The sequence below is a fragment of the Eubalaena glacialis genome, chromosome 4 (assembly GCF_028564815.1).
Source record: "Eubalaena glacialis isolate mEubGla1 chromosome 4, mEubGla1.1.hap2.+ XY, whole genome shotgun sequence".
Lineage (NCBI taxonomy): Eukaryota > Metazoa > Chordata > Mammalia > Artiodactyla > Balaenidae > Eubalaena > Eubalaena glacialis.
The window spans coordinates 11903326-11914750 of NC_083719.1; positions in this window are offsets into that span (position 1 = coordinate 11903326).

Consider the following 11425-nt stretch of genomic DNA (forward strand, 5'->3'; position numbering starts at 1 on the left):
TACCTATAAAACCAGTAGACAGACCTCAATACCTAATAGTAAAATGTAACAAGTAGCGTGTGCAATTACAATGTGTTAAATGCTAGCATCGAATGTATGTAATAAAACTACATCTATTTTTTGCCAAAGTGCAATGTTCTAATAAAATAATGACACTTTATAAAAAGAATTTACATTTTAATCAAAACAATATTTTCCACCTATAGCTGAATATAGCCAATTCATTACTTAAATGTTTGAAAAAAATTAACGATGAAAATCAAAAATGGTATAAATGCATGAAGAGTTCCTTGTTATTTAAATTGCCATTACACTGTGCATCTTAGTTTGGGCCTTTGGGTATGGCCTTAGATTATCAAAAACAAATGAAATAGTCTATCAAAGAAACAGCTGCTTTCTGGTATTTGGATGACCTCACTAATAATTTTTAATATTGAAGTGTTAAAGCAATTTCTTAGTCAAATTGAAAAGAGCATGTGTCAAAGTTTTATTTAAAATTTTCCACAAGAGAAGAGCCAGCCAATTCAAAGATATCCCTTCTGTTAGAGATATTTATAGAAAAAAAAAAAAGTTGGCGGCTAAGAAAAATTTTCCAAAACTTGGAAATAAGAAAGAAAGAAGCTTGTGTGACTTTTCAGTCTCAGAGTAGAAAATCATTTAATAACTGGTCCACCCAAGGATTATTTCATTCTTCAGAAGAATGCATCTGTGTCTGAATTATTACCATTAATTAGAGAGTAGACTGTGAAGTTACAGGTTAACTAGTAGGTTTCTGTCCTGTACAAATGAAATGATTTCTGTCTGGGAGAAAACATAATCACAAAAGTTACCGTTTTATTGTCATGTAGCACATTAACTAGTTTTGCATTCGTAAGTCAGCATTATTCCATTGATGATATTCAATATTTCCCATAATTTTTAAACTAGCTGGATCTCTCATTAATGTGTTAAATAAATCTGTGACACATGCTGTTTTATATTTATGTAAGAATTAAGAATCATGCTTTTAGATGTTTTGAGTTATACTTCAATATGATACAATATAAAATATGCATGGTGACCTCAGACTCCTAAAAAGGCAGATGGTCAGTTGGGTGGGTAGGTAGGCACATAACTTTACAAAAGGATATCTTAACCTCCTTAAAGTCTATCAGAAAATTGCTCCAGAATGCTAATTTTGTTCCCAGGAGTTATAAATTATGTCTGCAAAAAAAATGTATGTACCAGATCTTGTTTGGGACAGTTTGCTTTCTGAGTTGCCTTTTTAAATTTGGAAAACATTGTGTATATCGTCTACCATAAATAGACAGAAATAACCATAGAATTACACTCTTTCACAGGATTATACTGGGGGAGGAATATCAGGAAGGAAAATGCCAGAGAATTCTTAGAATTGGGCACTTAAAAAATTTCTCCTGCCAATAAAGAGGAGACTTTATCGCATGCCTCTGACATACTTCATAGTCTGTATTCTCCTTTATGAAAACTCAAGCCAGAAAGGGAAAGTGAATTTCAAAATGTCTCGTCTTTGTCATGTTGTTTTGATGAAATGAACAGAAACCCACTCGAATGGGTTGAAGCAAAGAGGAGGATGGACACGGAGGATACAGGGGTATCTCAGTATCCCGGGGCAGAATGGAAGCAACCAGCAGGCAACTCTGTCCCCTCAGTGGGACCTGCTCCCCAGCTCCTGCCTCTCCCTATAGCTCCCCCTAAAGAGCTTTGCCTCTCTGTGCACTCGGCAGGAGGTTGCTGTCCCAGGACTCCCCAGTTTACAAGTCCTTAATTCAAGCGCCCAGCAGAGACAGACAGGCAAGGATGCCTTAACCCCAGTTCCTGGAGAGAGAGTTTTGGATCTCATCCCCACCCTGATCCAATCAGCTCCGGCCAGTGGGGTCCACAAGACCTAGAGACTGAAGGAAGGAAGGGCCTGGAATAGACAGACACCCAGGAGGGGTCACTACAATCCAAGAGCATCCTCTCCAAGGATGTGAAAACTTTCTTCTCACTTTTCCAACCTCCATCTCACACCATAACCTTCCATGTATTTCTTTATTCATTCATCAATCAAACAAGTTGTGAATACTGACCATGTGCCAGGACCGGTACTAGGGACAAAGAAAGAATAAGACACAATCCCTCCCCTTTTTTTTTTACTGTCAAATGAAAGTCCATTAAATTTCTTGAACAAATAAAAACATTTCAGTTCAAGAAATATGTCTGTTCTTAACGACCAAACATACTAAACTTCCGATTTCTCTCAAACCAGTTCCCCATTTGATCCGTGGACCCTGGATGTGGTCACTGCAGACCGGTCCACAGTCAGGCTGACATCATCTTCTTTATCCCAGGACTCTTAGATTAAGAAAATCAAGGTCAGTCTGGATAGAAAAACTTTTCTTACAGTAATTTAATTTCAAAATTGGACTTTAAGACAAAGATTTAAGTGTAAATCAACTATACTTCAATTTTTAAAAAAATAAAATTTAAGGGGACTTCCCCGGTGGTGCAGTGGTTAAGAATCCACCCGCCAATGCAGCGGGTTCGAGCCCTGGTCCAGGAAGATCCCACATTCTGCGGAGCAGCTAAGCCCGTGCGCCACAACTACTGAGCCTGCGCTCTAGAACCCGCGAGCCACAACTACTGAAGCCAGTGCGCCTAGAGCCCATGCTCCACAACAAGAGAAGCCACCGCAATGAGGAGCCCGCACGCTGCAACGAGGAGTAGCCTCTGCTGGCCACAACGAGAGAAAGTCCGTGCGCAGCAACGAAGACCCAACGCAGCCAAAAATTAATTAATTAAATAAAATTTAAAAAAGAAAAGACTTAAGTAGTAGACAAAGACTTAAATAAAATTAATATTTTACCTTAATGTAATTTTTAAAACTTAAATGACTCACTTTATGCCACTTGTCATTACTACTATTGAGACAACTGCTGTTCATTCTTTTGAGTTTTGCTCACCAGGGCAAGAATGGTGTGATAAGATCTTGAGGAATCCCTGTTCCTTCTAAGGTGACAAATCCATTGTGTTTAGGTAAACCTGGGGATAGGCCACCTCAAGACTTTAAACATATAAAGTCTCATAATTCAGACTCCACAAAACTGGACATTTGTGATAATACAAACAAAGGCTGGCCTCCTGTGTCTTTTCATTATTTGTAAAGAAAGGATTTGCTGAGTAAATGAATGGTATATACAAAATTTATTTGAGGGGGGAAAAATAGCCTGTTGAATCCTTCTGTAAGTAATTACAGTTTTCAAATATTTGTAAGCGTTCCAGGGAACTACATATTTATAAATCATTGATACATTAATTGGAAAGCATTCTTACATATTCATCAAATCTGATTCCCTCAGGACTCCTGCTAGGCGGTGCTTTGCTACCCTGAGCCTAATTGCTGTGTATAGTTAAAAGTAATAAACATTGTACTGTTGGACTCAGGTCAGGCTGCCCCAAAATATGCCAAAGTGGCATATGGATTATTTTGAATTAAAGTTACTTGAGAAAGAGCTGGTGCAAGGACACTTGGACCCTCCTCTCTGTCCTCATGAAAGCAGTTAAGTAAATCTCCCATATGAAAGGGACACTCCCAGCACCAGAATATGGGGAGACAGCCTTATCACCCACCAGAGGTATTCTGCTTAAGTTCTTCACTAATTAGTACCCAGGCATGAGTTTCTTTGTCTTGTTAGCTTTTCACAATTTATTGTTTCTTTGTTTAAAAAGTATGAAAGCTGTCTGCTTTGGTCTTTTTTTTTTTTTGATTCTGAGCTATGAGAATCCATACTTCCGTACAAAAGTAATTAAAATTGTTTTTTCTCCTGTTAATCTATCTTATGTCAATTTAATTATTAGGACAGCCAAAAGCACCAAAAGGGGTAGGGGAAAATTTTTTACAAGATATCTTAAATGAATGAATGTTTCAATAGAAATTCTCTACATGACAGAACCACCAAAAAAATACAATAAAATACTTCCCTCTTGTTAACTCCTACCTTACATTTAGGTTTTCAGAAAGTTAAATTTGAGCAACCAAGACCTTGGTCATGTTCCTGGGAGGCTTAATGAGGCAGGTGACATTCTCAGTTTAAGGAGCTGAAAGGAGAAATAGGTGAGGCAAACACCGCGCAATACACTCGACTCCATTCCATTTCCACCAGATCTTTCCTTGGTAGTGTTTGAAGAAGGTGGCTAAAACTCTTTTTTCTTTTTCAATTTATCCTTATTTATTTTATTTTTATTCTTTGGTGTCTTAAGTACATTCCCCCTTTTAAATTTTTCATAATAACCATTTATTGAATGAAGCCAATATTCGGGAAAAATTCATTGCCAGAGAGTAAACATACAATGCTCTTTTTGTCTTCATTTTTCCAAAACATTCATTTATTTTCCTCTAAATCATTACAGAGGTGGTTGTGTATATTTTATTTATTTATTTATTTTTTAGAAATTGTTTGTCCTTTTTTTTAATTTATTTTTTATTTTTTAAAATTTTTAAAAAAATTTTTGGCCGTGCCACGTGGCATGTGGGATCCTAATTCCCCAACCAGGGATTGAACCTGCGCCCCCTGCATTTGAAGCACGGAGCCCTAGCCACAGAACCCTCAGGGAAGTCCTGGTTGTGTATATTTTACAACATGAATCATAAACAGTGAGAGTTAAAATCCTGGGAAATGTGTAGACCTACATCAAGTTAAATAAAGGATCCGCCATCCTTAGAGTCACTATAGAAATGCAGTGGTTGTATTACTCTTTTCAAAACTAGCTTTCATTAAATGGATTTTTGAAGAGCTTTTAGTTCTAAGAAATGCGTTTCTGTGTCCACCAATAACAATTTTATTAATACCACATGGCACATGTCCCTTAAACTACGGCAAGACCTATTTCCTGAATTCCACGGGCAGAAGGTACTAGAATGTGTATACTGGGTTCTCAATTTACTACAGCATGATTTAGTTTGCTTAAAAGGCTGTGGCACAGTATGGAATGTAACAACGAGGGTTAATGTTCAAGCTACTCTGAGTGTGCATATTTTAACAAGATGTGATTTAAAATTCTGAGAAGCACAGATGGTTGATCGAGTGCAGAACTCTGACGGATGGAAGATCACATATGAGTGCTGAGCCCAATTACAAAAGTCAAATACCTCTTGGATTAGCACTCATTATCATGTTGTTTTGGTTGTCCTGCAACAAGAACTTAATGGCTGATGACATTACAGTTCAACAATACATTACCCTATTTTGTGAAAGATTCATCCTCTCCACTTTCTTTCCTTCTTTTGGCAGAGTTTAACAGTAAAGGGTGTGAGAAGTTGAGTAGCATCTCCCCACTCCTTCTAGAGGATCTTTTCCAAGACCCTTCATCATACTGTGATGTATAATAGAAAATATATAGTTGTTCTTCATTCCTAAAACTCCTGGTATTTTCTGTGATGAGAGAGATAAAGGTGTCTTTTGTTATGTTAACGAGATGACTTTTGGAAAACTCCTAAGGATTATGGTTGGTTGCCAGGAGAACTAACCAAGTGATTAGAGGGTTGAAACTTCTAGTTCCACACCCCTGACCTCCAGGGAGGGGAGAGAGCTGAAGGTTGAGTTCAATAGCCAATGGCCAATATTTTAACCAATCATGCCCATGTACTGAAGCCTCCCTAAAAACCCAAAATGACAGGGTTCAGAGAGCTTCTGGTTGGTGAAGACGTGGAGATGTGGGAGAGTGGTGTGCCCCCCAGAGAGTATGGAAACTCCTCGCCCTTTCCCCATACCTTGCCCTGTGCATCTCTTCCATCTGGCTGTTCCTGAGTTATTGCCTTTTAGAATAAACTGGTAATCTAGTAAGTAAAATATTTCTCTGAGTTCTGTGAGCTGCTCTAGCAAATTAATCAAACCCAAGGAGGGGGTCAATGGCACCTCCAATCTATAGCCAGCAGGTCAATAGTAAAGGTGAAAATCTTGACTTTCCATTGACATCTGAAGTGCGGGTAGAGGGTAGTCTTGTGGGACTGAGCCCTTAACCTGTGAGATCTGACGCTATCTCCAGGTAGAATGTCATAACTGAGTTGAATTGTAGGACACCCAGCTGGTGTCGGAGAATTGCTTGGTGTGGGGGGCAAAACCCACACATTGTAATTGGAGTCAGAATCAGTAGACCCTTTCACACTCAGCTCTGGTAATACGGTAGTTAGTCAACTATTAAAGCCTTAGCCATCCCTTGCATTTGGGTTGGCCAGTTACCATCTTTACTTCCTGGACATTCCACCTCTTTCTACACCTTGTCTGCTACATTCCCTGCCTATAGTTACAGCCCACGTGTAGGTTTGGCCCTTTCCAGACCTTGAAAGCACTAGAAGGAAGACTATAAAGAGTCCCAAACCAGAACTTAGTTCAGGGCTTCTTGGGCTTGACTCTTGTTCTAGACACTGGGCTTTTTCTCCACTCCACGGAGTGCCTTACCTTGTTCTGTGCAGACCCGGCTCCCAAAAGACAAGGATCCTCCCTTGTTCCTTCAGGCATTTCAGGACCTGGGCCCTTATACATCGACACAAAAGCACCTTGGAACTACACATCGGTTTGTGGGTATGTGTATGAGCCTATGAATGAAAGAAAAAGGAATCTACTGTTGAAATTCTTTCTTCTGTTTCCTGGTTTCTAGGAGATGCCTTTCAAAAAGAATATATTAATTCTATCTTGATTTCTGAACAGAATAATGTCTGTGAGTCCCTGGGTCCTCTTTGATATCATTCAGTATTTTTTTTTTTTTTTGGACACTAATTACACAACAGGAACTAAAATATGTAGGCACTGAGATACAAGGCAAGTAAGATAAATATGGCCCCTACTCTCAAAAAGCCACCAGTCAACCAATAAATATAATATAGTGAAACCCTTAAGTAATAGAAGTACATATGTGCAAGGTATAGGCATCAAGGAAAGTAGTAAGAGAAGAACATTCGCAAATGGTAAGTAGTTCTGAACAGATCTAAGTTACTGTAGGCAAACATGTTTGAACATGCCTATATGTTGGGGGGCGGGGGTTATAAATTAGTGTAGGTGGGTGAGCAGTACACAGTGTATAAATGGAACCTATCGGTCTGATTTTTCTCGATTTCTTCCTAAAATGACCTGAAATCACATGGCATTAAATAATTATGCAATAAATGAATAAACACATAAACAAAGGAATGCTCGTCCTCCCATTTTAAGTTCATTTACTGGAGTAAACTCCCACTCTGAGTTCTGTTTCAATGACCTAGGCATGGAGATTTTGGTTTCCAGTGTCATTGAAAGGTAAACAGAAATTACTTTATTTGAATTAAAATAAGGGGAATCATTTCATTCTCTGCCTGTCCAGATCCTCCCTGTTCCTCTGGGTAATGTACCCATCATTTTTGCTTCCTGTGTGTCACCACAATTTCTGAACTTCTAACCCCCTACTGCCTGGGCTCTCATTTGGCCACTTTCTTGTCTCCTTAACAAGACTATAAAGTCATTGAGAACATGATATTCTGCCCTCATGCTTTGCACATTGAAGTCTCTCCAGAAATGTGTAGGAGGTGGGAGGATAAAGAGACAGAGGGAACACATGAAAAGATGCTCAACATCAATCAGTCATTAGTGAAATGCAAATCAAAACCACAGTGAGGTAGCACTTCACACTAGGGTGGCTAAAATTTAAGACAGACAATAACAAGTGTTGATAAGGATGTGGAGGTACTAGAACACTCATTCATTGCTGGTAGGAATGTCAGATGGTCCAGCCACTTTGGCAAACAGTCTGATATTTCCTCAAAATGCTAAACACAGATGTATCATATGACCCAGCTATTCTACTCATAAGTACAGACCCAAGAGAATGAAAACATATGTTCAAACAAAAATTTGGACAGAAATGTTCATAGCAGCATTATTCATAATAGCCAAAAGTGGAAATAACCTAAATCCCTGAATAATATTCTGTTACCTGGAAATACCACATTATTCATCCAACTGATGAATGAATGAACAAAATGTGATATATCCATACAATGACATATTATTTAGTAATAAAAAGGAATGAAGTGCTGGTACATGCTAGAACATGGATGAATCCTAAAAATATAATGATAAATGCAGGAAGCCAGTCACAGAAGACCACATATTGTATAATTCCATTTATGTGAAATGTCCAGAATAGGCAAATCCATACCAAAGAGACAGAAAGTAGATTAGTGGTTACCTAAGGTTGGGGAGAAGCGGTGGAGGAATGGTGAATGATTCCTAACAGGGAGAGGTATCTTTCTGGTGTGTTGAAAATATTCTAAAATAGGATTGTGGTGATGGCTGCACAATTCCTTGAATATACTAAAAATCACTGAACTGTATCTTTTAAATGGGTGAATTTCATATTATATGAAATAAAAATACCAATAAAACTATAAAAAGAGAAAAGGAAATGCTTCATGTGACTTCAGGTCAAATCAGTGAGACACATTGTTGAATGGAAACACTAACATAAAAAATAACACTCCCCACAGAAATAAGCCTCATAAAAGCAGCATTTTCTGAAGGCAACAAATTTCCTTGTTTCACCCACTCTGGGAATTAGAATCTTGAATGATAGGTACGAAGGAGCTACTAAGTTCAGAAAATTATCCATAACAATACATATGGATTTGGTGAGAATGAATTTAGTCCATGGAGGAAAAACTAAATGTAGTTTACAATATACTTGACTTAAGCATAATTATACACCCCAAAGAGTAATGATATAGAGTAGGAGGAAATGAACTTCAAGTTAGTAATTTCTGACTTCCCCATTAGGAATAATGTGAGGGTAAGAAAATGTTTTCTGTGCAGGTCCCTATTTATACTGCTCCTAGTGGGTGTTTCTGTGAATCCAGTGGTGCTCTTGCCTTGAACTGGTCCATTCTCAGATGCCACTTTCTTACTGCAGAACCTCTATTATTTGCAGAAATTTCTTAACCTCTGCTCAAACTTTACTTATCCTCTAGGACTTGATCAGTGGCATGCCTAAACTGATCTACTGATAATTTTTTACTGCCCCTGAAATGGTTTCTGTTTCTCCGTGGGCACAGACTGGACCCTCAGCTGGCCCCAGAACTCCTTTCTGTCCTTTTAGGTCCTGCATTCTACCCCATGCTGAAGCCGGTAATGTTCCTCTACTTTGGGCAAGAAGAGTGATTTAGCTCAACCTGCCTTGGAAGCCGTGACTGGGGTCTCCTTTCAAATGTCCCTGGAAAGACAATAACACAGAGGTTGACCCTAGATGGTAGTTGCTTGGGTTGCCCTCCAGTGCTTGGAATAGAGGGGACAATTGGGTTTCTTCCTCTTTCTCCTTCCTCCCACCCTCTGTTTGTTCCCTGATGACATGTTTTCTGGGCTCTTGGTTCTCCAGAGCCGCCATGTTTGCCCCAACAATTCACACCCTGAATTTTGCCTCAAGCTTTTGGGACGAGAGCAGAGAACTGGGCAGTCTTACTAGTCAGAAGGAAGGGGAAGGAGAGTGGAAGTCAGAGGATCTATCAGGACCATAACACCTAACACCCCCAGAGCATAAATAGACTCAAGATTTGGGGTCAAGACAACGTACTCTGCTCTGTAACTGCCTAAATGCTGATGGCAAAGATTTTAACTGAGCTGAGTGGTTCCACTACAAATCTGTTTTCCATCTCACAGCTGGGTTCTGAATGCTTCTTGACAATCATGTTCCTAATCACTACATGATTTCCTTTCCATCCCTCTCTGCAGCTGTTATAAGCCTTCATCACTTCTCTCAGCTCCCCACCTCCACCCCTACCCTCCTCTGTCCCCACAGTGTATTTCACCTTCAGTGAAAAGGAGGCACTGCAGGCTGTGACCTCCGTCAGCATCCCTTCCTTTGGCTCAAAATCCCTTCCCCTGCCCTGACGTGGGTCACCCTTTCTCCTTCTGGTCTCTCTCAGGGAAGAGTCCTGAACACCACCAAAAATCAGCCCCCCACCCCTTATAGGATAAATAGGTCAATGCACAGATGGGGATTTGAGTCCTGACACGACCCTTACCAGCTTTGCAGCCTTGGGCAGGTGTTAAGCTCTCTGTGCTTCAGTTCCTATAAAATGGGGATAATAAAAGTAACTAGATATAGGGCAATTATAAGGATTTAATTCATTTTAATTTATCTGGGTAAAGAATTTAAGACCATGCCTGGCACATAATAAACCCTAAAGGTTCACTATTATTATCTCTGTCTACTAATAGGAGTGTGTATTATATTATATATATATTAATTAATGTGTAGTAATTAATGTGTGTTAATATCAATTATAGTTAATTATTATTTGTGAATCTTCAAAAGGGGAATGAAGTGCCATCTCTACTTCCATATGCACCATTGATTCCTAGCCCAACCTGACTTCTGCCCTTTGCCTCTCCTGAAACAGTCTTTGTCAACAGCCTCCTTGTTGCTAAATCCTGTGAGTTCTTTTCACTTCTTCTTCTACTGATCCTCTCCATAGTTTTTAATTCTATTGACCACACTCATCATCTTTAAATGGTTTCTTCTACTTCCAAGCCTCCATACTCCTCTAGTTCTCCTTTTATCTCCCTGACCTTCCTTCTCAGTTCCCTTGTAAGTTTCTTTTCCTCTACCCGTCCCATAAATGTTAGTCAGACTCCTCTCTTCTCTCTCCACATCTACTTCCTGGATGGTCTCATGTATGAGACCCATGGCTTCAATTTCCTTCTTTTGTCCTCTAGGCTCTAGGGCAGTGCTGTCCAATTTTGTGATTGTTATGGGTTGAATTATGCTCCCCAAAAAGGCATGTTCAAGTCCTAACCCCAGTTCACGTGATGGCATCCTTATTTGGAAACAGGATCTTTGTACATGTCATCAAGTTAAGATGAAGTCATACTAGATTAGGGTGGGCCCTTAAATCCAATGGCTGGTGCTTATAAGGAGAGAAAGATTTGGAGACATGTCCACAAGGAATAATTCCGTATGAAGACGGGAGCAGAGATTTGAGCAGAGATTGCACAGCTAAGGAACGCCAAGGACGGCTGCCAACACCAGAAGCTAAGAGAACGTGACGGAACAGAGTCTCTCCCAGAGCCTCTAGAGGGAGCATGGCCAGCTGACACTGTCATTTCAGACTTGAAAACCCTCCAGAACTGAGAGAATGAATTCCTGTTGTTTTAAGCCACTCAGTTTGTGGTAATTTGTTAATGACAGCCTTAATACAGCATTGATGGAAACGTTTTATATCTTCATTGCCCAACACAGCATCCACTAGCCACAGGTGGCTACTGAGCACTTGAAATGTGACTGGTATGACTAAAGAACTGCATTTATAATTGCATTTCCTCTTAATTTAAATTTAAATAGGAATATGTGACTGGTGGCTACCATCTTGGACAGCGGCGGCTCTAGACCCACATAGCAACTG